At 48.2% G+C, this 24,378-nt stretch overlaps 1 protein-coding gene across 5 annotated transcripts in view; it reads left to right on the forward strand.

Annotated features, from left to right (window-relative positions):
- Positions 1-24,261, forward strand: part of LOC147466211 (1,4-alpha-glucan-branching enzyme 2-2, chloroplastic/amyloplastic-like) — a 169,406-nt gene extending 145,145 nt beyond the window's left edge. For all 5 annotated transcript variants that reach the window (XM_086524614.1, XM_086524610.1, XM_086524617.1 and 2 more), the window contains one exon: positions 23,506-24,261. The gene's annotated coding sequence lies outside the window, so the exon portion shown is untranslated. The remainder of the gene's footprint in view (positions 1-23,505) is intronic.
- The last annotated feature ends 117 nt before the right edge of the window (positions 24,262-24,378 follow it).

The raw sequence follows: 24,378 nt of genomic DNA on the forward strand, positions 1-24,378 counted from the left end.
TCGTGCCCCACTGGCAGAGGACAGTAAGGGGACTGTTTGGGGCTGAAAACAGGGCAAAAACCAGTAAATACAGCGTGCTGAATTTACTGTTTTTGGGCAGGAATCAGAGGGTATACGCCAGTGCAAGTGAGTTCCAGCAGGGGAATTGGTTTCGCGCAAGTTTTGGGGCTGTTATGCTGTCGAAATTTGGCCAAATCAAATGGTATCTAGGTGGATACACGTGAAGGATTCCCAGGACCTTACCTTGTAATTTACCCTCCTAAAGAATAAAGAAATACCAAAAGGGGCGCCAATTTTGGGGCCTGCAGGTTGTCGGTGTCTGCTTGGAGCATTCTAGCTTCCGAGCCGTGTGTGTATTCAAGTGTTAACTCCCGTCGCAGGTTCTCTTTGCAAAGTGCTTTGTGTGTGTGTATAAAGTAAAGAATTTCGGGTGAAAGCCAACGCCTACCGCCCTACGGGCCGGTTTCATGGTTCCATTGCCGGGACATCAATCACTTTTTCCTCAAAGAGTGAGCTTGGATTGTTCAGGGTAAAGACACAAAGTGCAAGAACGCGTGGATTACACTATGGCCGACAAGGGGAAGGTAATTATGGAAGAGGGTTCCTCTCCAAAGGACAGGCAAGAGATTCCTATGGTTTTTGAGATTGGCGAGAGCTCACGGCCACGTCAGTCTGTACCTCCTGTCAACGTAAATGTCCCTCCGGTAGTATAGGGCTTTATGACAGGGCAACTTGAGGATGATGCGTTTAAGACTCAGTTAGTTGCCGCCGTGAATGTCTTTTCGCAGCTGGTGCAGAATCCGAGGTTTATGGAATTCTTGCAAGCGCCACCAGTGCAAGATCAAAATAGGCAACCTACGCCGCGTACGGAGCTTGTTGAAGCTCAAGCCCAGGTACTTCATGAGGCGCATGAGGAAAGGGAACACTCGCATGTTGCGGAGTCGGGGGCTCCAAAGCAGGTTCCTCCCGTGCTTGAACAGGTGGCCAGAACGCCTATTCCACAGGTTATGCCAGTTCAGCCCGCCACCTTTCAGAGCCAGCATGCTGTCTTGAATGGACAGGGAGCTGGATACCAGGCTATGCACTCAGTTTTTCCACCACCCACGGTACATCCTGGGTATTTCGGGGGTGGATCAGTGTTCCAAAGTATGGCTGGTTATGCGTCTGGAAGTCAGCCGTACATGCCAGGAACAGTGTTCGGGGGTATGCAACGCATCATGCCAAACCCCATGTATGGTACTATCGGCATGCAGCAAGGTTTCCACTCCAACCAGGGCCAGTTTGGGGTGCCACAGGGTCATTTTGGCATGGCTGGTTTTTCTGGACAGCAGCCAGATATCGCACCTCTTACGCAAAATGTGAATGGCCAACACGTGCCGATCATGCCAAGTACAGTGCCCATGTTGCAGACCATCCCGTATGACAACTTTGGGGCACTAGAGAAGCCGAAGGCTTACAAAGAAGGTGGTGCAGCGGTAAAGTTCAGTACCTTCGGTGGTTTCGAGGATAAGACAAAGGCACTCACTTTCCTCCAGCAGTTTGATACAGCTTATGCGGGAGGGAATTTTACAGAGGCCTCGAAGGTCAGGAAAGCTGCCACTTTCTTAAAGGACAATGCGCTTACATGGTGGACGACATTGTTAATGCAAGGACAGGCACCCGCCACTTGGGTTTACTCTTAGCAAATGTTTGCATTTGCTTGGCTATCAAATGAATTTGAAGCCGATGTCCTGACAGATTGGCACCAGCTTACGGCAGCTTCGTGCAAGAGCTTGCTGGAGTACAATAGGAGGTTTTGTAAAGCATTACTCTCAGTGACCTCCTACAGATTTGTGCCATTGACAGAGCAGATAGAGAAGTATTGTTGTGGGCTGCCTAAAGGGCTTCGCGATTACTGTACAAAGAACAGAGTGGCTACGCTTACTCAGCTTATGGAAGTTGCGAACACTGGTCTTGCCTTGTTGAAAGGAGAAGACAGTGGATTTCCGAGCAGTGACAAAGGAGGGCAGCAAAAGAAAAATTCAGCGAAGACGCCCTTTGTGAAAACGGCTCCTGATGCGTCACAGGGGTTAGAACAGGCCACCAAAGACAAGGATTCAGCTGGGACTTCTGGAGCACAGGCAAAGAAACAGAAAAGGAAGCCTTTTGTGCGCAAGTCGCTCGAGGAAAAGAAGGTCCTAATGGCTGAAAACAAATGCTTTATATGCGAGCAGCCTGGTCATATTTCTATCAATTGTCCACAAAGGAAAAGGCCAGCTGACTCAAAGGATAAAGAAGACCAGAAAGGCAAGAAGCCAAACCCCACGGCAGGTTTAGTGCCAGACATGGTGGGTGACAGGCCCAGCACAGATGCTAGTGAGTTATGCAGGGCATGGGGTAAAGTTAGGGATCAGACGGCACTCATCGTCTTTGATCCAGGTGCCAAAGCCAACTTTATCTCACCAGAGTTAGCCTGTTAGCTCGGCATCAGAGCTGAAGAGATGGGGTACACAGCAGAGGCAGGGTTGGCATGTCCTGGCCACTCAGAGTGTGTTACTCCCATCATTGGAAAACTGCGTCTGCATATTCAGTCATATGTGGACACTGAAGAGTTTTACATCATGCCGCTGGAAGGTTGTGACCATAGTTACCCGGAACGCGGAACGGGAACGGCAACGGGATCCCCGCGGAACGGGGGAACGGCTAGGGGTCCGAAATGGGAACGTCGCGGAACGGGAGGTATAAAAAACACCCAAGTAGTGCAATTTTTAGCTCCTTGTGTTTAAATACAAGGAGTATTAGAGTGCTTTGACTCTAATACTCACAAAAAACTCGTTTTGAAGACCATTCAACCTTGCTATGACTAGATGATGAGAGAGAGAGAGAGAGAGAGAGAGAGAGAGAGAGAGAGAGAGAGAGAGAGAGAGAGAGAGAGTGAGATGGAGAGGGAGAGATTTGAGAGAGTGGGAGGGAGAGGAAGAGAGCTTGAAGGCTTGAAGCCTTGAGCCTTGAGAGAGTGAGTCTTGAGAGGGAGAGATCTTGAGAGTGAGAGGGAGAGAGCTTGAGCCTTGAGGATTAGCTTGTGAAGAGAAAGGGGGAGGGGGGTGCATTTTATGAGTCCTTGAGGCCTTGCACACTTTCAAAAGAAGCCCAAACATTTACTTCAATTTTTTCAATTTTTGCCAAATTTGTTTGTAGCCGTTGGCCGTTCTAGGGGCATTCCGGAACGGTCCGGGGGCGTTTCGGAACGTTCCGGAACGGCCGATCCGGTTTGCATTGGCCACCCGAAACGTCAGACATTCCGGGACGTTCCGGAACGTTCGGGAAGGGAACTACCCCTCGGAACGCCGGAACGGGGGCTAGGGGGCGTTCCCCGATAACTATGGTTGTGACGCCTTGTTGGGGATCCCGTGGATGTTCCGAGTGCATGGAGTCTTGGATGCCTACAACAAAAAGATCACTGTACAACATAGGGGCAAAACTCACATCTTGGATGTAAAGCTTAAAGGAGAGTCAGTCTCTATTGTATCTGCTTCTACTATCACTTCTGTAATAAAGAATCATCTTTCTGTGTACTTGATTTTTGCACGTGATGTCTCAGATAGTGATCAGTCAAATTTATCTGTGTTAGATAAAGAAAGGTCAGCATTTTTGCAAAAGTTTAGTGACTGTTTTTCTGATTCATTACCGTGGCAATTGCCGCCAGAGAGACCTGAGGACCATCGGATAGATTTGGTGCCAGGGTGTAGCCCACCAAATAGACCTCCCTACAGGGTTAGTGCGGTGCAGCAGAAAGAGATTATGGGCCAGGTTGAGGAGTTATTAGAGAAGGGGCTGATTCAGCCTAGTTCTTCATTTTTTTGCTCTCCAGTGCTCCTAGTGCAGAAGAAGGATGGCTCATGGCGCATGTGTATTGATTACCGTGCGTTGAATAAGAATACCATCAAGAATAGGTTTCCTATTCCTCGCATTGATGATATTCTCGATCGTTTAAAGGGTGCTGCAATTTTCAGCAGGATAGACCTTAAGAGTGGGTACCATCAGATTCGTATAATCCCAGAGGATGTGCACAAGACTGCGTTTAGAACGACATTTGGTCTTTATGAGTTTCTAGTGATGCCGTTTGGGCTAACAAATGCTCCTGCCACGTTCAACAGAATGATGGACCGGATTTTCCGCTCGCATCAACAGTTTGTTGGAACATTCTTCGATGACATGATTGTGTATTCGAAGAATGAAGAGGAGCATAGGCGTCACTTGACCATTGTGTTCGAAGAGCTGCGCAGTCACAGGTTACTTGTCAATCCTAAGAAAAGTGATTTCTTCCTTGAAGAGATCCACTTTCTGGGCCACATAGTCTCAAAGGATGGTGTTAGAATGGATCCCGCAAAGGTCGAAGCTATCAAGACATGGCCAGACTTGAAGACTGTGCACGATGTCAGAAGCTTCTTGGGATTGTGTTCCTACTATAGAAGGTTTATCAAAAATTTTGCAGAGATAGCATCGCCTCTTCACGCATTGCAAAAGAAAGAGGTCACTTTCAGATGGACCCAAAAAGAGATTTCAGCTTTTAGTCTCTTAAAGGAAAAGTTGACTTCAGATCCAGTTATTGTTCTGCCAGATCTCAGGAAGTCATTTGTGGTCCAGTGTGACGCGTGTGGCAGTAGCATCGGAGCAGTGCTAATGCAAGATGGACGGGTAGTAGCCTATGAAAGCCGAATTTTGCAAGGGCCAGAGAGGACTATGCAAGTCTATGAGAAAGAACTCTTGGCCGTTATTCATGCGCTTTCTAGCTGGAAGCACTACCTCTTAGGTGCTGATTTTGTTGTCCAAACAGATCATCAGACCTTGCGATACTTCTTGACACAGTCAAAGTTATCCGAAAAGCATATGCGGTGGGCAAACATTCTTTCCATGTTCCACTTCCAGATTATGCATGTGGAAGGCAAGAAGAATGTTGTGGCTGATGCGTTATCAAGAAAGCCACAAATTTCAGCTGTGTCAATTCCTTATCATCATGAGTTAGATGACATGAAGGAACAGTATACTGTTGATGAAGATTTTGCAAGGATCTTTGAACAGTTACAAGAGGGGCAACATCACGAGCACTACCTCCTCAGAGATGGTTTTATGATGATGCATGGCAGACTTTGTGTCACTAGGCCACTGCGACATAAGGTCATGGAAGAGAGTCATGTCCCACCGTATGCAGGGCATCGTGGCATTGATGCAACAGTTAAAGCAGTAGAGACGTTCTTCTATTGGCCTACCTTGAGGAGAGATGTGGATGCCTTTGTGCGAGCATGCATAGTTTGCCAAAAGGTCAAGTTTGACAGGCAAAAGGCACCAGGGTTGTTACAACCACTGCCGATTCCGGATAAGCCATGGGAAAGCATTGCTATGGACTTTATCTTTGATCTTCCAAGAACGCCAACAGGGAATGATGGTATATGGACCATTATTTGCAAGTTCAGTAAGCAAGCCCATTTTATCCCTGTCAGGAAGAAGATAAAATCTGATCAGATGGCACTCTTGTTCATGTACAATGTATTTAAGTACCATGGTATGCCACAATCGATTATCAGTGATCGTGATCCTCGCATGACCAGTTTGTTCTGGAGAGGATTGTTTGAGAACATGGGTACTACGCTCAAGTTCTCGTCTTCGTTTCATCCACAAACTGATGGACAGTCAGAAGAGGCCAATTCTACTGTCTTAGATCTGCTGAAATGCTATGTGTCAGATAATAAGGGCAAGTGGGAACAGTATTTGCCTATGCTTGAGTATGCGTACAATAATACGGTGCATTCGTCTACTGGCAAAGCACCTTTTGAAATTGTTGAAGGCGGCAAAAAGGTTCCTCCCATTTTGCATACAAAGGACAAGATCTTTGAGGCAGATCGATATGTTGAGAACATGGATGAGATGTATAAGAAGATTAAAGTTGCCTTGGAGAAGACTCAGGCAAAAGAGAAAAAGGCTGCTGATCGTCACCGTCGTGAATTGCTACTATCACCTGGTGATTGGGTTCTCTTAAGGTTCGAAAAGGCAAGGTTAAAGAAGATGAAGGGCAAGGAACGGCTGTTTCCTAAGCTCAGCATGCGTTACTATGGGCCTTTTCAAGTGCTTGACAAGATTAGCGATGTGGCTTACAGGCTGAAACTGCCTGATGCGTGGAAGATTCATAATGCATTTCACGTGAGTCTTCTAAGACCCTTCGTGGGTGATGTGCCAGAAGATATGCCAGTTGAGGATCAGCCAGAAGTTGAGGAACTTGATGAGATCCTGGTACCTGAGCAAGTTTTGGCACATAAGGACAGAAAAGTTAAAGGACAAGTTGCAAGACGCTATTTGGTGAAGTTCAAGAACTATCCGCCTATGGATGCAAAGTGGATGGAAGAGCATGAACTGTCAGAGTCACCAAATGTATTGCAGCTTTACCTTGAAGCGTTTGGGTTACAGCCTACTTATGCCCCAACCCAACGTGTGCAAAGGAGGGGTAATGATAGAGCTAGTACATCAAATATACATATGAATTCAGTGCCATAGGTGGAAATGGCAAAAGTATGAAGGCCTCATTAAGTCATTTGTATCTATGTATGTTACGACCTTTCTTGCGGATACATGCGATGATGAAAGAGTCTTAATAGCACAAGATCATCAGTGGCGTGTATTTATGGTATGCAATCGAGGACGTTTGCGATTTCAAGAGGGGGGTATGTCACGAGGGCAGTTATTAACCATGTCACAGAGATGTGGCAACTGCTAACCTTGGTTGTTGGTTTCTTTCCAATGGGGTTTATTTTATTTGTTTTGAGACACTCTTTTTGAAGTAGCAAACGGTCGGACATTGTATGGCCAATGTGAACGGTAGATTCACCCGCAGACGGGAAGTTGTCGGCATTGGAATTCGTATGGTAAGAGGATGTCTAGGCTCAGAGCAAGATCATATAGGTCCCCCCGTCGCACTTAGCAAGTTGGTGGATACTAGGAAGTGAACTCAATTAAGGCGTAAAGTCAAGGTGGGACTACCAACCAAAAGTATCCGACAGTTGGGCCACATTGCATTTTTGGATGCGGTCCCAATGAGGATAGATGGTCAGAAGACCAGTGGGAGCCCAACGGAAGCATCTCCTAAAATTTAGGGAACTGCTATTTTGGGCCATGAAATGTGTTCCCGTCATTACCTCCGGTATGACTAGGGGAACATTTTATAACTCTGCCGCGAAGTCAACCGGGCAACCGGTCAGGATATTTTTAAGCGGCAAGCCCGAAACGAGCAAATGCTTGTAAATGCGCCAAGTGTCAACTTTTCATGCACTTTCCTCTTGCAGAAGAATTGGCGCTGAATTTAGAGAAGGGAGAGGCTTCATTTGCAACCTGTCATAGGTTAAGAGCTATGGAGTGCTTTCTTTCCCTCTCATGTACAGTGTGGTGCTAGGAGTGATGCCCTGCACACTACACACTGCTCTCTCCCCCCCCTACGTGCAGTTATGTGATGCCCCACAAGAGGGCTACTCATTTGACTGATGTACAGTTGTGTGGGTTCATGCTTTTGTGCTGAGGCAAGAGCCTCCTTGAGCAGGAACAGGGGTAGCTAGCTGCTGCTCCAAAGCAGGCACTGGTGAGGGTCATAACCTCACCGAACAGGTGCAAAATCAGCGCTGTGTATGCGCTGTAAGTTCACTGTTTTTCAGCCGTACGGATGCCAGAACACTTGGGAATCGTGCCCCACTGGCAGAGGACAGTAAGGGGACTGTTTGGGGCTGAAAACAGGGCAAAAACCAGTAAATACAGCGTGCTGAATTTACTGTTTTTGGGCAGGAATCAGAGGGTATACGCCAGTGCAAGTGAGTTCCAGCAGGGGAATTGGTTTCGCGCAAGTTTTGGGGCTGTTATGCTGTCGAAATTTGGCCAAATCAAATGGTATCTAGGTGGATACACGTGAAGGATTCCCAGGACCTTACCTTGTAATTTATCCTCCTAAAGAATAAAGAAATACCGAAAGGGGCGCCAATTTTGGGGCCTGCAGGTTGTCGGTGTCTGCTCGGAGCATTCTAGCTTCCGAGCCGTGTGTGTATTCAAGTGTTAACTCCCGTCGCAGGTTCTCTTTGCAAAGTGCTCTGTGTGTGTGTATAAAGTAAAGAATTTCGGGTGAAAGCCAACGCCTACCGCCCTACGGGCCTCCTCAATGGACTAACCTTGGCATGCGATTGTCGAGGTCCCACTGCCTCGAAGAAAGCACCAGTCACTTTGTCGCCCACCTGTGTCCACTGAGATACCTGTCCTGGAAAGCAAACTCATGTCGCCGCTCCTCTATACTAACAAGCTCCTGGCGAGCCTGCTGTAGCTGCTCCTCCAACCAAGGACTGTCTGGATGTTTCTCCTGCATCCTCTGCAACGAAGCAATGCCCCCGTCTGAGACACTGCTCCTCCTCTCTCGCTGCAGCCCGGCGAGCCAAAGACTCCTGGAGAAAGAAACGACTAATCTGAGCTAGTCCTGAGGCCACTCTGTCAGCAGGAGAATCTTGCCTGTCCAAGCTCTCTGTCCAGAGAGCCTCTACTCGCTCTCTGAGTGCAGAGTCCAGCAAGACCCTCTCTGGGATGGGAAGCATCGTGCTCCTTCTTCTCTGCCTGTCTGCCACTGTGAGGATCACTGGTGCATGGTCCGAGAAGGAAGTCCCTGCCAGAATGCCAATTGTCTCTCCCAAGTCACTGAAGTGGTCACTAGTGTAGAAGCGATCTATCCGCGATAGATTCACTTCTTCCACACTGCCGTCCAAACGAGAGAAGGCAAGGCTGTCTTGGGGCCTCACAAAACTAGAGTGCTCCATACATCCGAGACTCTCAAGAGTCATACAAAACCTCTCCCAAGCTGCCAACTTAACTCCATGCACAGTAGCATGTGTCACCAGCGTGTGACTAGTATCTATCCTTTTTGCTGATTTCTTTCTTATTATTTATTTATTTTCACTTTTTGGGAATTGGCGCATTTTCGGGGCAGAAAATAGAGAATTCAGCGTGCTGCAGATTCTCGCCAGGTTTTGCAAAGTGTCCCTATGCGTCGGGAAAGTCATCCAATGCGTGGGGATACTGATTGTGAAGGGTCCTAGTACAGTTATGCTGCCGAAATCGGGGCAGAACAGTTGAAATTCAGCCAAGACCGTGCGGGGCAGTTTGTAGGGAACACAGCTTCTATTCCCTCTGTTAAAGAATAAAGAAATACCGAAAGGGGCGACTAATTTAGGGGCTAGTCTGGTGTTGGTCTTCTCATATAGGTGCAATCTAGCAACCTGTATCCCTTTCCCCTTTGATGTGTCTTGAAAGTATAGGTAAAGTGGGCGACAAATTAAATGGGTGAAAGCAAATAAGGTTTAAGTCTAAGGACTACCGCCCTTTTTGAATTAAACAGGCCGGTTTTTATGGTTCCATTGCCGGGATTAAATCACTTTTTCCCATAGAAGTGAGCCTTGGTCAGTTTGGGCTTGAAGACACAGAGGATCATAGACCAAACAGAGGAAATTGCAATTATGGCTGACAGACCAGATGATGTGACTGAAGAGGTTTCCTCTTCACAGGGTGAACAGACACATGAAGTGGGTGAGTCTTCAAGACCACCACAGACGGATGATGATATATTCAGGACCCAGTTGGCTACTGCTGTGGCTATGTTCACACAAGTAATGCAGAACCCGAGGTTTTTAGCCTTTCTGCAACCTCCTCTTCCGTCTCAGCAAGTTCGGTCACTGGATCATATTCAAAAGCCTGTTAAGGCTCAAGCACTTGTGATTCATACTGCAGAGTCAATAGAAACACCTGTACACTTGGCGTAGAATATGCGGACTCCACAACCTGTGCTTAAGGTGCAAGAACAGGTGGCTGAGATGCCCGTCTTTCAAGCTGTACCAGTTCAGCCAGCCACTTTTCAGCAACCTATAGTTGGTGCTAATCGGCAGGGAAGCAACCTACAGGCTATGCAACAAGTCTTCCCACCACCTTCAGTTGACCCTGGCTATTATGGAGGTGGATCGGTATTCGAGAGCATGGATGGTCATGCACCTGGAAATCAGTTTTACACGCTAGGAACAGTGTTCGGGGGTGCTCAAACAGTGATGCCTAACCCCATGTATGGTGTCACGGGCATGCTACCAAGGTTCCAAAGCATTCAAGGCCAATTTGGGATGCCACAGGCAAATTTTGGTATGGCTGGAATTACAAATCAACAGCCAAATATGGCATTTCCAGGTCAACTTAATAGCGGTCAAGGAACACAGATGAACCCTAACAGTGTTCCCATGTTTCAATCACTTCCATATGACAACTTAACGCCGCTGGAGAAGCCAACTCCGTACAAAGAAGGTGGCAAAGGTGTGGCATTCACGACCTTTACAGGGTCTGATGACAGGAAGAAGGCTCTCTCATTCCTCCAGCAGTTTGACAAGGCCTATGCAGGGGGAAAACTTTACAGAGGCTTCAAAGGTCCGCAAGGCAGCTACTTTCTTGACAGGAAATGCGGGACAATGGTGGACAACTTGATTGCTTCAAGGGCAAGCTCCGTCCACATGGATTTACTTCAAGCAGATTTTTGCAGCAGCATGGTTATCTGATGATTTTGAAGCAGTTGTCATGACAGAATGGCACCAGCTTAATGCTGCTACTTGCAAGAATCTGGATGACTACAATCGGAAGTTTTGGAAAGCTCTACTTCCAGTAACTTCCTATAGGTATGTGCCATTGACAGAACAGATTGAAAAATATCGTTATGGCCTACCCAAAGGATTGAGAAAGTACTGCACGAAGACCAAAGTCACTACTTTGACGCAGCTCATCGAGGTAGCAAACACTGGCAATGGTTTGCTCAAGGGAGAAGATTGTGAATTTAATACTGGCGTCAAGGAAGGATCAACCAAGAAAATTCAGCGAAGAAGTACATTCTCAATGAGGTTCCTAGAACGACTCAGGAGCCAGCCAAAGCAGGGAAAGGCAAAGCTACGGCTGAATTAGAAAAGGGACCAGCGAAGAAATGGAAAAGACGTTTTCCTCGCAAGTCGGAAGAGCAAAAGAAGGTCCTGAGGTCAGAGAACAACTGCTTTATCTGTGAGCAGCCTGGCCACATTGCTTACAATTGTCCTCAAAAGAAAAGGCCAGCTGATTCTGAAGACAAGGAGGACAAGAAAGGAAAGAGGCCCATGGCTGGTCTAGTGCCAGATATGGTGGGTGACAAGCCAAATTCAGATGCAAGTGAGCTTTGCAGAGCATGGGGAAAGGTCAGGGATCAAACAGTGCTTATCTTCTTTGATCCAGGTGCCAAAGCCAACTTCATTTCCCCAGAATTGGCTTCAAAGTTGGGAATCAGACCTGAAGAGATGGGGTATACAGCAGAGGCAGGTTTGGCATGTCCTGGCCATATAGAGGCTGTGACACCCATCATTGGAAAGTTGTGCCTACATATCCAGTCCTATGTAGATGCTGAAGAATTTTACATCATGCCACTGGACGGATGTGATGTGTTTCTAGGTATTCCTTGGTTGTTTCGTGTACAGGGAATCATGGATGCCTACAACAAAAAGATCACGGTACAGAGCAGGGGAAAGACTCACATTCTGGATGTAAAGCTTAAAGAAGAGTCTATTCCCACTGTATCAGCTTCTGCTTTTACTTCTGTAATAAAAAAGCATCTTTCTGCGTACTTGGTTTTTGCACGTGAAGTGTCAGATTGTGATGAATCAATTTTATCTGTGTTAGATAAAGAAAGGTCAATGTTTTTACAACAGTATAGTGACTGTTTTTCCGATTCATTACCGTCTCAATTACCGCCAGAGAGACGCGAGGACCATGCGATAGATTTGGTGCCAGGCAGTAGCCCACCAAATAAGTCTCCGTACAGGGTTAGTGCGGCTCAACAGAAAGAGATAATGAGCCAAGTACAGGAGCTGTTAGAAAAGGGGCTGATTCAACCCAGTTCATCTCCATTCTGTTCTCCAGTGTTGTTGGTGCAGAAAAAGGATAGCTCATGGCGTATGTGCATCGACTACCGTGCATTGAACAAGAATACCATCAAGAATAGGTTTCCTATACCTAGAATTGATGATATTCTGGACAAATTAGGAGCAGCAGCTATGTTTAGCAGGATAGATCTAAAGAGTGGGTACCATCAGATCCGCATTAGATCAGAGGATGTGCACAAGACTGCTTTTATAACAACGTTTGGCCTTTACGAATTTCTAGTGATGCCCTTTGGTCTCACAAATGCTCCTGCTACGTTCAATAGGATGATGGACAGAATTTTCCGTCCACACCAGCAGTTTGTTGGTACATTCTTTTATGACATGATAGTCTACTTAAAGAATGAAGAGGAGCATAGGCATCACTTGGGCATTGTGTTCAAAGAGCTACGCAGCCATAGGTTGCTCATCAATGCAAAGAAAAGTGTATTTTTTCTCGAAGAGATTCACTTTCTAGGACACATTGTCTCAAGGGATGGTGTCAGAATGGATCCTGCAAAAGTTGAAGCGATCAAGTCATGGCTAGATTTGAAGACGGTGCACGATGTCCGAAGCTTCTTGGGACTATGCTCCTATTACACAAGGTTTATCCGAAATTTCGCTGAGATTGCTTCACCTTTACATGCTCTTCAAAAGAAGGCAGTCACCTTTAGATGGACACAAAAAGAGATTTCAGCTTTTAATCTCTTAAAGGAAAAGATGACTTCAGATCCAGTAATTGTGTTGCCAGATCTTAGGAAGTCATTTGTGGTCCAGTGCGACGCCTGCGGTAGTAGCATTGGTGCAGTGCTAATGCAAGATGGCAGGGTAGTAGCCTATGAGAGTAGAATCTTGCAAGGGCCAGAAAAGACTATGCAAGTCTATGAAAAAGAATTGCAAGCCGTGATTCATGCGCTCTTAAGTTGGAAACACTACCTGCTAGGTACAGATTTCGTTGTCCAAACGGATCATCAGACCTTGCGATACTTGTTGACACAGGCAAAGTTATCTGAGAAGCATATGCGATGGGCAAATATCTTGTCCATGTTGCATTTTCAGATTGTGCATGTGGAAGGCAAGAAGAACGTCGTGGCTGATGCCTTGTCAAGGAAGCCACAAATTTCAGCTGTGTCAATTGCTTATCATCATGAACTTGATGATATGAGGGAACAGTATGCAAATGATGAAGATTTTGCAAGGGTCTTCGAGCTGCTAATGGATGGACAACATCATGAACACTATCTTCTCAAAGATGGCTTTATGATGATGCATGGCAGATTGTGTGTCACAAAGCCATTGCGACGCAAAGTTATGAAAGAGAGTCATGTCCCACCGTATGTAGGGCATCGTGGTATCGATGCTACAGTTAAAGCGGTTGAGACATTCTTCTACTGGCCTACACTGAGAAGAGATGTTGATGCCTTTGTGCGAGAATGCCTAATATGCCAGAAGGTCAAGTTTGACAGGCAAAAGGCACCAGGGTTATTGCAACCACTGCCTATTCCAGATAAACCATGGGAAAGTATTGCTATGGATTTTATCTTTGATCTTCCGAGAACATAGACAGGCTTTTGGACCATCATATGGAGATTCAGCAAGCAGGCTCATTTTATTCCTGTCAGGAAGAAGATAAAGCTAGATCAGATGGCACGCTTGTTTATGAGCAATATTTTCAAGTGTCATGGCATGCCACAGTCGATTGCTAGCGATCGTGATCCACGCATGACAAGTTTGTTATGGAGAGGCTTGTTTGAGAATATGGGCACCACGCTCAAATTCTCTTCGTCATTTCATCCTCAAACAGATGGGCAGTCAGAAGAGGCAAATTCTACTGTCCTAGATCTGCTGAAGTGCTATGTGTCAGAGCATAAAGGAAAGTGGGAGCAGTATTTGCCATTGGTGGAGTATGCATACAATAATACAGTGCATTCATCAATTGGCAAGGCACCTTTTGAGATAGTTGAAGGTGGCAAGAAAGTTCCTCCCATATTGCATACAAAGGACAAGATATTTGAAGCAGATAAGTATGTTCAGGACATGGATGAAATGTACAAGAAGGTCAAAGTGGCCTTAGAAAAGACTCAAGCAAAGCAAAAGAAAGCAACTGATCGTCACCGTCGTGAAGTGGTATTTTCACTTGGTGATTGGGTGCTTCTGCGCTTTGAAAAGGCAAGGTTAAAGAAGATGAAGGGCAAGGAAAGATTGTTTCCAAAGCTAAGCATGCGTTACTATGGGCCTTTTCAAGTATGCGACATAATCAATGATGTTGCATATAGGCTGAAATTGCCTGAAAGTTGGAAGATTCACAATGCATTTCATGTGAGTCTTCTTAGACCCTATGTGGGTGATGTGCCAGAAGATATGCCAGTTGAAGATCAGCCGGAAGTCGAGGAACTTGACGAGATCTTGGTCGCGCAACAGATTTTGGCACATAAAGAAAGAAAAGTGAAACGCAAGGTTGCTAGGTGTTACTTGGTGAAGTTCAGAATCTATGCACCAATCGATGCTAAGTGGATGGAAGAAGGTGAACTTGCAGAGTCACCAACTGTGTTATCACTTTACCTTGAAGCCTTCGATTTGCAACCTACTTTGACCCCTTGACTTTCAAAGCTACATGGATTGTCAGTGTGACAATTGCTTCTGAAAGAAATGATGTACATGGTATTTAAAGTGAGCTCAAATCAAGTACATGTTACATGAATGTTAAGAGCTGTACAGATTGTCAGTTTCGCAGTTGCTCTTATGGAAAGTTCAAAAGTTTGGTTAGTGCTATAGAAGTGAGTATTTCTTGTGAGTTTGTCAAGGATACAGTAATTGCTTCTATTGAAGGGTACATGTGTAACTGCATTCTTAAACTGTCGGTTTAGGTATGCTCGAAAGTGTTAATGGATCCAACGTGTGCTAAAAGACAGTGGCAAAATGCGTAGCTACCATTTTGTCATTGGAAAGTTAATGACTCAAAGCAATGGCAGAGTGCGAAGCTACCACTATGTCATTGGGACAGGGTTCACACGCAGGCAATACATGTGTCGACGAGCTGTTGAATACACCAGGGTTGACAATGAGCATGTATGTGTCGTACATGTGTCGACAGGTGTTGAATACACCAGTGTTGACTGTGAGCATGTACAACTTAGATGCAAACGAGGACGTTTGAGATTTCAAGAGGGGGGTATGTCACCAGCGTGTGACTACTATCTATCCTTTTTGTTGATTTTCTTCTTATTATTTATTTATTTTCACTTTTTGGGAACACCCCTCGGGAAATCTAACTGCCCTGCATTGCATAGCTAGTGTGGAACTATTCAGAGGGAGTCCAGGCCTGAGGGCATGAGAGCACTAAGGTTGGACAAGGACTATGGTTAACCAAAGAGGGGTCATTAACTAGCCAAAGTGGAATCCTTTGCTACAGAGGCTACATTTCAGTTCTGGGTGTGGTTGCAGAATACAAAGGGGGTCAGATGACCTAGAAAGATACAATGGCAGCATACTGCTATTTTGGGACCTGAAAATGTGTTCGCGTCATTATCTCCGGAATGACAAGGGGAACATTTTATTACTCTGCCGTGAAGCCAACTGGGCAACCGGTCGGGAGATTTTTAGGCGGCAACCCCGAAACAGGAAATAGCCTGTAAATGTGCCAAGTGGCACATTTTTGTGCACTTTCCTCATGCAAGAGAAGGTGGCACTGAATTTAGAGGGAAAAGGCTCATTTTCAAGGCTGTCACAGGTTGAGAGCTTCAATGGAGTGCTTGCTTACCTCTTATGTACAGTGCGGTGCTAGGAGTGATGCCCTGCACGCTACGCATTGCCCTCTCTCTCCCCTATGGCAGCATGTTATGCCCCTCTAGTGGGCTTTTCATTTGACCAATGTACAGTTGTGTGGGTTCATGCGCGATTGTCGAGGCAAGAGCCTCTTGCATAGGTACTGGATTAGCTAGCGGCTAATCCCCCGCAAGTACAAGTGATTCGGAGAGGTTTCACGTGCGAAATCTCGTCCGAATCAAAGGGCAAGTAGCCCTATAGGTGCGGGAGCTCGAGGACTTGCTACGGATGCGACCGGCAGGCAAAACGGAGCCCGAAACAGTGAATTACAGCCTGCTGTGTATTTTTGCAGGTTTAGGGTTTTGGCCCTAAACGGACCCCAATACCCCCAGGAGGTTCAGGGACGCGAGGGGACCGCTGTACTCATGATCTGGCGCATTTTCAGGGCAGAAAACAGAGAATTCAGTGTGCTGCAGATTCTTGCCAGGTTTTGCAAAGTGTCCGTATGCGTCGGGAAAGTCATCCAATGCGTGGGGATACTTGACCGTGAAGGGTCCTAGTACAGTTATGTTGCCGAAATCGGGCCAGAATAGTTGAAATTCAGCCAAGACTATGCGGGGCAGCTTGTAGGGAACCACAGCTTCTATTCCCTCTATTAAAGAATAAAGAAATACCGAAAGGGGCGCCTAATTTAGGGGTCAGTCTGGTGTCGGTCTTCTCATACAGGTGCAATCTAGCAACTTGTATCCCTTTCCCCTTTGTTGTGTCTTGAAAGTACATGTAGCAAATAAGGTTTAAGTTTAAGGTCTACTGCCTTTTTTGGATTAAACAGGTTGGTTTCAGCATGGCTACCACCAATCCTGTCAGAAGGGTCCTCGAACATGTTGAAGTCTCCCCCTATGCACCAGTGGTCTGCCTGCGGCAGAGACTCAACTATCTGTGACCAAAACTCTCCTCGAGCACACGCCACATTGGGCGCATAGATGTTCAGGAAGCCCACAAGGCAACGCTGAACCTGTATAGTAATCCACTGAGCCCTACCTGGCATAGTAATCCCTCTGCCCACAATGGCCCGCTACAGAGAATCCGCAATAGTCATACATCCCCACCCTGGATGCCTACAGGTCTAAAAGCAACTGACCAAAAAGTATCATATCGTTTACGCAAGAGCTGACCACAACGTCTAATGCGGCTCTCACACAGATGGTGCTCCTGAAGCATAAGGAGATCAATCTATCCTTTCACAAGGCAGCGCTGAAGCTCCTGATGCAGTCGGCCCCACTGACGCTGAAACTGGGGTCCATCAAGTCCCTGCACATTCCATGAGACGATTCTCATGGGGAGCGAGAGAGAACACATGCTGCCGCAGCAGCTAAACGTGTTATCTTCGAGGCTGCTGGCTTGGATGGGGAGTAATCCGCATGCAAGCGTCCTCTAGATAGGCGTGACTGCAAGGAGTGTCTGGCCCAAGCCCAAGTATAGCGAGCCGTCCGTAAAGCAACGTCCTCTGTCCAGGAGTGCTCATGAATGTGTACATAGCATAGCAAGCACTGCGTATCGGCAAAGAAGTAGACCACAATGTGTCTACATCCTGCTGTATCTGGGGGGTGTCACCGCAAACTTGGCCAGTGGCCACAAAGTCTGCAGCATGTCTGTAACTCCTAGTTCTCCCATGTGGTGAGAGAACTCTAGGACCTGTGTGTGTAACCACCCCAACACTGAGTCGAGAGTCCACTTAGTCTGGTTCCTGTCGTAGAGGGGAAAGGAGAAGCCAACCGCTGAGTCTAAGGCCTCTATCCCCCTAGCTGCAAGGAACAGAACATGGACTCGGAAGCAGGCTGCCTCATGGTCTGTTGATGGGTCGCCGAGAAAACGAGTGAAGTCGTAGTCGAAGAAGTCCCATCGACGCCGCAAGTCAATGCTCGTCAAACCACGAGGGATAGCTGCAAAAGGAGACATTTGTACCTGTAGAGGGTGTCTCAAGAAAGGTTGTTCCTCTCTCGCCAAGCGACTCGTGGCAAAGGCGCTGCCAAGAGATCTCCTAGCAGTCGGAGATGGCCTTGTCCACTGGGTAGACTGAGGAATTGGAGTAGGAAGGGGGGGGGGGGGAGTAGGAGCAGGGGAAAGAGGTGGAGAAGAAGGGCGGGGGGAAGAGGCGGCACGAGCAGGAGGTGGGGGGGAGGATGATGAGGAGGGGGAAACTCTGGGGGAGGGGAGGGTCTGTCGAGGGTGAAGCTGAGGTGGGGGCTAGAGCAGGGACCTTATCCTGCTCAAGAGGACCGAAATGGTTCCCCGTGGGAACCCACTGCTGCTGGGTAGGTTTCTGAGGACCACTCTAAGTGCCAGGCTGTCGTTGTGGCCCCTGCCATCCTTCCTCCCTGGAGCCCCAGGCTCAGAGGGTGGCTCTGCATGTGTGCGCCGTGTCTCTGTTTGGGGTTGCTGGCCAGCCCTTGCAGGCTGGGGCTAAGTTTGTGGTGTAGGTCGAGGCCTCCTCCGTGAACAGGCCTTCGCAAGGTGGCCCATCTGTCGACAGATGAAGCACTGGTTTGGGAGGCCCGAATACTCCATGCTCTGTCTAAACCAACCCCCACTGACCCGAGGCAGAAGAATGACCTTCGGGAGCGTGTGAGTGTCCCTAACCAGAGAGAACTGAGGGAATGCTAGCCGCCTTGGCAGCTACTGAGGCTGCCGTCCGAGGTGTCTCCAGGACAGTCCCAATCACTGAGGATATCCTGGACAAAAGTGATAGGTACTCCCTCCGCAAACCAGGAAAGCAAACGGAGATGGGGATGTCTGCCTCCTCTACCAGAACATCTGAAGCAGGGTCAAAACCATGTCTCCACTGTCGAAAGTGGGCTTGAGCTGCTCGGATGGTCAATGGACTCATGGCGATGACCTTGGACGCCATCTTGGAGGTCTCAAAGTCGATCTGATAGTAGCCTCGTCCGAGTGATCTGTACGTCCAAGATCTTGCCCACCTCTGCGAGAAGGTGGGCCTGGAGAAGGTCACGCAGTCCTCCTCTGCTTGCTCGGGTGCCGAGAATCTTGCAGATGACTGAAGTCGCCTGCAAGCGCTCTACCTCTGTGGCTAGGCTCGCTTGCTCTGTCAGTAAAAGAGCAAGTCGAATGGTGGGCTCAGCGGGGTCGGGGGAGGGGCTTCGGATGAGTCCCTCTATGGCGGAGTTGGAGCCTCCATCTGTGTCTGCTGCTGTGGCGGAAAAGAGTCGGAAAAAGAAGTTCGAGTGTCAATAAAGAGCAAGACCCTTAGGAGCAAATGATTTTTCGTGAGTTCTACTTGGAGCTTGAGGAGATTGATCGCCGGGTTTCTCGCACACGATCATGCACAAAGGTTGTCATCCATGGAGTTACATCGGCTACAAGAGGCAGAGGTGCCAGGGAGGTAGAGGTAGAGCATTAACAACACCCACGGAGGCTCCTAGGACCTATGTGTGGCGAGGCTCCGGAAGCGGCGGCCATCACTATGGAGGATAGAGAGCCTCGAGAGCCAGAGTATGATGATGAAGGCAACCTCATTAGTGATGGAGATTATGAGCTGTCATCCTTCGACTCTTGTGAGGAAGAGGATGATGTTGATGAGCAAGGCTCAGAAGAGGAAGAAGAGGAAGATGATGAGAGCACTAGTGACTAGTGACTTTACTATTTAGTCTCTCTATTATGGTGTGCCACTTTTTGAGTACTTTGTAGCCCTTGCCACTTGGTCCCCCCACTTTTTTGTATCATCTTGAGTCTTGTCTCTCGACTCTCGAGTCTCTACTTATCAAATTTCAATGATCATTTTGGTTTATGTAATGCTCATTCTCTTTAGTCTTTGAGTCTTGACTCTTTACATTGTAGTATTGTAACTACTAACTTGTAATCTATACAAATGTCAAGTTTCTATAAGTATTAAGGCTCTTTGCATGCATCCTGACGCTCTGATTGAGGCTCTGCAAATAGTAGGTCACGGTAAAAGTCAGTAGCAACTGCATGCATGTCCTCTGGCTGTGAAGCAATTGACTTGTCAGGCCTCCTCAACTGGCTGACCCTGGCATGCGCATGTCGGGGCTCCACTGTCTCAAAGAAAGCCCATGTCACTCTTGTCACCCACTTGGGTCCACTGCAATGCTTGTCGATGAAAAGCAAACTTATGGCGCCTCTCCTCTGTGCTCGCAAGCTCCTCGCCAGCCTGTTGCAAGTGCTCCTCCAAGGACTGTCTGGATGTTGCTCCTGCATCCTCTGCAAGGAAGCAACGGCTCATCGGAGACGTTGCTCCTCCTCTCTCGCTGCAGCCAGACGAGCCGTAGACTCTTGGAGAAATAGCCGGCTAAGCTGAGCAAGTCCAGGGGCCACTCTCTCAGCAGGAGAGTCCTGCATGTCTAAGCCCTCTGTCCAAAGAGCCACGACTCGCTCTCTGAGCACAGAGTCTAGCAAGACCCTCTCGGGGATTCGTAGCATCGTGCTCCCTCTCCTTTGTCTATCTGTCACTGTGAGAATCACTGGTGCATGGTCCAAAAAAGAAGTTCCGACCAGAATGCAAACTGTCCCACCCAAATCACAAGCGATCTATCTGAGATAGATTCACTTCTCCCACTCTACAATCCAAGCGAGAGAAGGCCAGGCTGTCTGGGGGCCTCACAAAGCTAGAATGCTGCCACACATCTAAAACCCGCAGTCATACAACATCTCTTAAGCTGCCAACTCAACTCCATGCACTGTAGTGTGGCTACCTCCAATCCTATCAGAGGGATCCTCCAACATGTTGAAGTCATCCCCAATGCACCATTGCTCTACCTGCGGCAAAGACTCTACAATGTGAGACCAAAACTCTGCACGTGCACTCGCCACATTGAGCGCATAGATGTTCAGGAAACGCAAGAGGCACCCTTGAACTTGCATAGTAATCCATTGACCCCTGCCAGGTACAATAATACCTCTGTCCACAATGGCCTGCTGCCAAGAGTCCGCAATAGTCATTGACCCCTGCCAGGTACAATAATACCTCTGTCCACAATGGCCTGCTGCCAAGAGTCCGCAATAGTCATACATACCCCTCCCTAGATGCCACCAGGTCCAAATGCGGCTGACCAAAAAGTCTCATATCATCCACGCAAAAGCTGACCACAACGTCTAATGCGGGTCTCACACAGATGATGCTCCTGTAGCATAAGAAGGTCAATCTCTCCTCCTACAAGGCATCGCTGAAGCTCCTGACGCATTCGGCCCCTCTGATGTTGAACCGGGGGCCCATCTAATCCCTGCACGTTCCATGACATGATCCTCATGGGGAGCAAGAGAGAACTGATGTTGCAGCAGCAGCTAACCGTGCTATCTTCGAGGCGGGCTTGGATCAGGAGTAATCCACATCCGAGCGTCCTCGAGTTAGGCGTGACTGCAAAGAGTGTCTAGCCCAAGCCCAAGTAGACCGAGCCGTGCGTAAAGCAACCTCCTCTATCCACGATTCCTCATGTATGTGTATATAGCATGCCGGGCTCTGCGTGTCAGCAAAAAAGTAAATCAGAATGTGTCTACATCCTGCTGCGTCTGGAGGTGTCACAACAAACTTTGCCAATGGTCAAAGAGTTTGAAGCAAGTCGGTAACCCCTAGGTCTCCCATGTGGTGAGAGAACTCTGGGGCCTGTGTCTACAGCCACTTCAACAGTGAGTCTATAGTCCATTCAACGTGGTCCATGCCACACAGGGGAAAAGAGAAGCCAACCGCTGAGTCCAATGCCTCTATCCCTCTAGCTGCAAGGAACAATACATGAACTTTGACGCAAGCTGCCTCAAGGTCTGGTGAGGGGTTGGCGAGAAACCGTGTAAAGTCGTAGGCAAAGAAATCCCAAGGACGTCGAATGTCGAAGCTCCTCAGAACACGAGGAACTGCTACAAAGGGAGACGTTTGCACCACAAGAGGGGGTCGCAAGAAAGGTTGTCAGAGCGAGGAGGGCGAGATGGAGAGGCAGAGGGAGGAGGGGCGTGGGGGAGCGGCAGAGGGAGGAGGGCGAGATGGAGAGGCAGAGGGAGAAGTTGGAGGGGGAGGGGCGAAAGAGGGGAACTCGGGGGGAGGAGGGGCTGTCGAGGGTGAGGCTGAGGTGGAGGTTGGAGCAGGGACCTCGTCTTGCTGAAGAGGGTCGAATCGGTTCCCTATGGGAACTCACTGTTGCTGGACAAGAGCCTGGGGACCACTGTGAGTGCCAGGTTGGCACGGTGGCCCCTGTCGACGTCGACCACGAACCTATTGCCAACCCTTCTCCGCTTGAGCGCCCCAAGCTCGGAGGGTAGCTCTACCTGCGTACTCTGTGACTCTGTCTGCTACTGCTGGCTAATCCTTGAAGGCTGGGGCTGGGTTGTGGTGTAGGTCGGGGTCTCCTCAATGGACAAGATGGCCCATCTGTCGACAAATGAAACACTGATTCGGGAGGCTCGAATACTCCACGCTCTGTCGGAACCAACCACCTCTCACCCAAGGTAGTAGGATGACCTGCGGGAGAGTGTGAGCGTCCTGAATCAGAACACGTACTGTGGGGATGCCGACTGCCGTGCGAGGTGTCTCCAAGACAGTCCCAATCGTTGAGCCTATCCTGGAAAGGAGCGAAAGATACTGTCTCCCCGGACCGGGGAAGCAGACTGAGATGGGAAGGTCTACCTCCTCGACAAGAACGTCAATAGCTGGGTCGAACCTTGGCGCCTTTGTTGAAAGTGTGCTCGATGCACGGATGGCCAGGGGGCTCATCGCAATGACTTTGGATGCCATCCCGAGAGTCTCAAACTCTATCTGGTAGTAGCCAAGTTGGAGAAGCTGAACATCGAGAATCTTGCCCACCTCTATGAGAAGGCGGGCCTGAAGGAGATCGCGCACTTCCCCTCTGCTGTGTCAGGTGCCGAGAATCTTGCAAATAACAAAGGTGGCCTGAAGGCGTGCCACCTCTGCCTCTAAGCTCGCTTGCTCTGTCGGCGAGAGAGCAAGTCGTTCGTGGGTTCTGCGGGGTCAGGCGAGGGGGCTGCAGTGGAGTCCTTCTGTGGCGGAGCAGAATCCTTCATCTGTGTCTGCTGTTGCAAGGGCGAACGGATGGGAGTCGAAGGCGACGGAAGTCGAAGCCTCTGTGAAACCATTTCTGACAGCGACAAAGACCCGAGGCGGAGGTGATGGCACATGAGGAGCGTGGGGAGGGAGCGAGATGACGGGCAGGGGCAGCGGGAAAGAAAGGGAAGGGGGCAGCGAGGGACAGCGTGGCGGGCAGGGGCAGCGGGACAGCGGAGGAGGAGGCAGCGAGGCAGGGCGATAGAGGAGGGCAGCGAGGGGCAGCAAGGCGAGCGGGGAACGCTGTGCGGGGGGCTGGGCTGGGCTGGCGATGGCGGGCAAAGCAGGCGAGGTGCGAGAGCAGCAGCAGCTTTCAGTTCTCTTGCTACATGGGCCTTTTGCAGACGTAAATAAACATTTCATTTCATTTCGCTTGCTGACCTTGCACATTCTTTTAAAGATGAAGAAAACAACAACAACAATATTGCCTCTGCCCAATAGTGGGTGGCTCTTGATTGATGTTGTGGATGGTTAGGTGCTTTTTTCACCTCTTTGCTCTGCAAGGTCTTTGGTAAATAGTTACTGTTTACTCTTTCACTTATAAAATTGACCCGGGCCCGTTTGTGCAAGCACCAGGGGAGGCTCTACATTCTTTCTTCCACATGGGTCTTTTATCGACAGCAACAAGGCTCAGCTCTTATCTCTTGATTTGTATCCTGTTGGTGATACTAAAGGAATTCTGTGGTGTCTTTGCAGACTGGCAGAAATTGCAGCTCAAAAGGGGAGTTGGCCTGCTGGCAGAAACCTTACCTATGAGTAAATGATACGCTGTGTACACAGAATGCAATCAAGGAATACCATGTAGAGAATTTACAAAGTTTTGCAGGTGTTACATTGAGACTGGTCCCTCCATGAAGCAACGAGAACTGCGTGTGGGAGGACAGAGGTAGTCGTGTGCAGGGTGTTTCACAAGGCTCTTAAATGCAAGCTGCTTGTAAATAGAGGTATGAGGTGAATTGCATCATTTGGATTATGCCAGCAAGTCAATTTGACGGGCTGCGTATGGAGGCTTCCATGCCGGTGAGAGTAGTTGTATAATAGAAACAAACCCGTGATTGGCTTATGTAAGAGCTGTAAAAGCTGTTAGGTGACCACCTTTATAATAGCCATTAGTTTATCATGTCCCGCAAAATGCAACAAAATAAAGTGCTGCAGCTCAATCCTTGTGGCATCTACATCTAGAAATGCAGTATAAAAAAATCCTATGAGCTGCCATCTAGTCTCAAGAGCTGTCTTTTCACCTACCGTCAAGCAGCTTATACTTTGTTCTAAAGAACTGAATATAGCAGAAATGATAGATTGCTAGGGCTGTGCTCACAATGCCGATAGTCAGTGAACCAGTCGGTTACACGTCTACTTGAAATATGTAGTGGATGTTTTGAAGCCTCGGTTCTTGGATTCTTTCTTTCGTTACTTTGCGCACTGGATTTTAAGGAGATTCGTTTTGTGTTGCATTGTTGGTGAGAATGCCTCTGGATTTATGAGTGCAGTTCTAAAGACTAGTGTCACCCGTGATTATTGGTAATCCACTGACCAGTGAGTTCTCTAAGTATTGGCGGATACTTTTTG

Source organism: Adiantum capillus-veneris, chromosome 1 (assembly GCF_014529385.1).
Source record: "Adiantum capillus-veneris isolate H3 chromosome 1, ASM1452938v2, whole genome shotgun sequence".
In the NCBI taxonomy this organism is placed as follows: domain Eukaryota; kingdom Viridiplantae; phylum Streptophyta; class Polypodiopsida; order Polypodiales; family Pteridaceae; genus Adiantum; species Adiantum capillus-veneris.